Source organism: Solanum tuberosum, unplaced genomic scaffold (assembly GCF_000226075.1).
Source record: "Solanum tuberosum cultivar DM 1-3 516 R44 unplaced genomic scaffold, SolTub_3.0 scf00643, whole genome shotgun sequence".
Lineage (NCBI taxonomy): Eukaryota > Viridiplantae > Streptophyta > Magnoliopsida > Solanales > Solanaceae > Solanum > Solanum tuberosum.
Window position 1 is genome coordinate 148,810 of NW_006239582.1, and position 3,793 is coordinate 152,602.

At 35.9% G+C, this 3,793-nt stretch overlaps 1 pseudogene; it reads right to left on the minus strand.

Annotated features, from left to right (window-relative positions):
• Positions 1-2,226: 2,226 nt before the first annotated feature.
• Positions 2,227-3,483, minus strand: LOC107058834 (plant cysteine oxidase 1-like; annotated as a pseudogene).
• Between the last annotated feature and the right edge of the window lie 310 nt (positions 3,484-3,793).

Consider the following 3,793-nt stretch of genomic DNA (forward strand, 5'->3'; position numbering starts at 1 on the left):
CTTTTGTGCCATACATCTATAGACTCAGAGTTTGTAACTGAGTTAACAAAACTAACAGAAGACTTGACAGTAGACTCAACAAAATGAACATGACTGCTACTCCTATTGACCAGCTGTTTTGGAGCTTGACTTGGTCCTTCATGTAGGATATAGAGTCCATGCTCTTCTTTACCAATCCCCTTCACCTGACCAGTGTAAAGGTCCTGAAACACACAAAAGTCAGGGAAGAAACCAACCATACATTGCAACTCTTTAGTGATCTTGGACACAGATAATAGATTAAAGTTGAAGTCAGACAAGAATAAGACATTAGAAACAGGTTGGTTGTCAAGAACACAAGTGTTTCCAACATGTGATACAACTGCAACTTTACCATTGGGCAAGTGAACCTTATTTGCAGCATGAGCAGGAGATACCTTAGCATTGTCTAAGCTGTCCAGGGTGGATGTAATATGATGTGTTGCTCCAGTGTCTATGATCCATTTTCTACCTTTATAAGTACAAGAGAAAGCTTTAAGAGAACTACCTGCATCAGCTGCAGAAGCTACATTAGCAGAAGGTTCCACTGCATTGTCACCACCAGGTTTAGACAACAGTTGCAATATTTGATGGTATTGATCCTGAGTGAAGAAAGCACCAGGATGTGAACCTGCAGTTGTGCCTCCAGTGTTCTGATTATTAGTACCTCTAACCTCTTGCCCAAGGTCAACTTGATTAGCATACATAGGCTTTCTCTTTGACTGGAAATCAGCTGGATATCCAATAATTTTGTAGCACTGGTTCTTTGAGTGGTCTTTACACCCACAGTGTTCACATACAAGAAAATTCTTCCTAGCCTTGTAGCCAGCTCCAGAAGTACTATTGTTGTTAGCATTATATCCCCCTCCTCCTCCAAAGCCAGTAGTAGTCCCTCCATTATAACCATTACTAGAAGAGGAACCAGCATAGGCACCAGGTCCTTTTGATGTACTAGCACCAGGACTGTAAGTGCTATTTTTTTCTAGAGTACATAGCAGTGCCCTCTATTACCCCTGAACTGGCAGAATTCACCAAGTTCCTTTGACTCTCTTGATCAATTAGAAGAGCATAGGCTTTGTTGAATGTAGGAATAGGACTCATCATGAGAATCTGACTCCTAGGAGGAGAATAGGACTCATTTAACCCCATGAGAAACTGTAACAATCTCTGATAATCACAATGCTCACCAATTTTCTTTGATTCAGGACATGGACAGCTAGGACAAGGCATGAGAGCATCATACTCATCCCAGAGATCCCTTAGTCGTGAGTGATAATCAACGATAGATAGTGTACCCTGAACTAGAGTATGGATCTCTCTATGCAGTTGAAAAATTCTAGAACCATTCACTGTATCAAATCTTTCTCTTAGATTTAACCAAACCTTTCGTGCATCAGAAGCATACACAACAGAGCTAAGGAGCCCAGGTCGAACAACATTCATTATCCAACTCAATACTACAGCATTACATTTTTCCCACTGATCATGTAATATAGGCTCAAACATAGACTTAGGAAATCTGCCATCAACAAATCCTAGTTTGCTACGACCTACTAAGCCAATTCTAAAGGATCGACTCCATAGAGCATAATTCTCTGATCCAGTCAATTGTAAAGAGATGAGAGAACTACCTGGAGTTTCAGTATGTTGAAGAAACAAAGGATGATTATGATCAATCACTGGAAACAGAGTATGACTCGAAGTGCCATTACCAGTACTGACAGTGTTTGCCGATGGAATTCCATCTACTGCCATTGCTACTTCCTTGAATTGGAGATGTCTCCTTTCGATTCACCTTTAGCAGCTGATGAATCTGAACACCTCACAGAGCAAGAAACACCCCTAAGATCGAGAGCTCTGATACCATGTAAACTCCATGAAATGAGAGTAATTACAGCAACATTTCAGAGAGAAATTGAGAGAAGAGAAGAAAGCATGTATTGAATGAATTAATCTGTTACATTGAATGTAGACATAATGCTCTATATATAAGCAACAGTCTTAACTAACTCTTCTGTACCTAACTATATGACAGCTCACTGTTTCTAACAAACTCAGCCTATTAGCTAATTAATTAACCATACAGCTTTTAGCTAACTAATTAACCATACAGCTTGTTAATCATTCTAACAATAATATACAAAAAAAGATATACATTTGCTAGGGTTTTAATTTATAGTTTGATTGTAGGACCATCATATGTTCCTCCTAACACAACAAACTGCTCATCATTTCGTTCTTCAAGCCAAGCATATGATCTTGTCTCATCTTCATTTCTTTATTAACATCTGCATGCAGATCCATTCACAAATTAATATAAGTAAAAATCAATTTATTGTAGTATATATCTATTCGAAAAATTATATTATTTCATACCGGAAAAACTTATGTGATCATACGAGTAATGTTGATAATATGTACAATGACGGCCTTAGGTTCAGAGTATGGTGGTCGTAAAACATCAAGTAGGATACATGGTGTTATGGCCTTGAAGCAATGCATATTTCCTCCTGATTCTGGAAACAGGACTGAAGATTTGCATGGTGCAGTGAAGTCTGCGTCAACATGTACTTTTGCCAGCCTCATCCTAGATTCTTGTTGCCCGCGATCTATAAAGAACATACTTTTAAAATTTATCGTTTTAAACATGCCATGTGAATAACAAAATGAAAAAAAGACGGATTAGAATATACATATATATATAGTACAACTAGCTAGCTATAATAAATGGTAGTAATATTAAAGCAGCTAACTAATTGGATACATAATTAACTTTCTAGTGCTGATAGTACTGTAAACATTATTCATACTATGAGTATATATAAAAATCGACGCATGCTCCATTAATTAGTGTCAATTGTATGCACTAAGTCCACCTTCAATTGTTAGGTTGCGTTTTTCAAAAGTCAATTTGACTAATTTTCAAAGTTAAATTAGATTACAGTAATTCGGTATTTTAAACAAAAACGGTAGATGTTCAAAAACGATAGAAAAGTACTATAAATTGCAATTTTTTGTATATCAATATGATGAAGAGATACATCGTAAATTATTAGTTATAAGAACACTCTAAAAATGAAAACCATGACAATTAAATGTGGACGGAGGGAGTAGAATAAATAACTTAATTATCATGTTAATTAATTCTATATATGTAAAATTAAAGATTTTTCTTACAATGATTGGCCTGGTGGTTGTGCACCCAATCATATGACGTGGCGTGCATGGTTCCGGCTAGAAGCTTGCTGAACACAGTCATGCCAGGATGATTATGAAGAGGAATTACTCCTGAAGGTGGCAAACAGAAGATCCCAATCTACACTTGAAAAAATGAGTTCAAACTAACTAATTAAATTTCTTCCCCAACACCAACAAACGTTTTTTAATTAAAATAGTGTGAAGGATAATTAAAAAATACACCTCAAATCTCTCAATTTTTTGAATTTCATCCCTGAACAAGCTCATGTTTGCGAGTATATATCTTATCTGAACTATCACGGAATATTTATTGATACAGTACCTCTCCACTATTAGTAGTTCACTTTTCCCATGTGAAATATTAATAGTGATATTTTATGTACGAAAAGAGAAAGCTGATAATTGAGGTGTGTTTCGATAAATAATTGATAATAATTTAGGTAATTAGAAAAGTAAAACATATGATAATTAGGATAGAAAACTCAAAAAATTCAAGTACTTTAGATGAATTTTTGGCGTTTCGACACGTTAAAATTAGTACGAAAATTTGTTGCAGTCGTGAATCTTAATGTAGGTA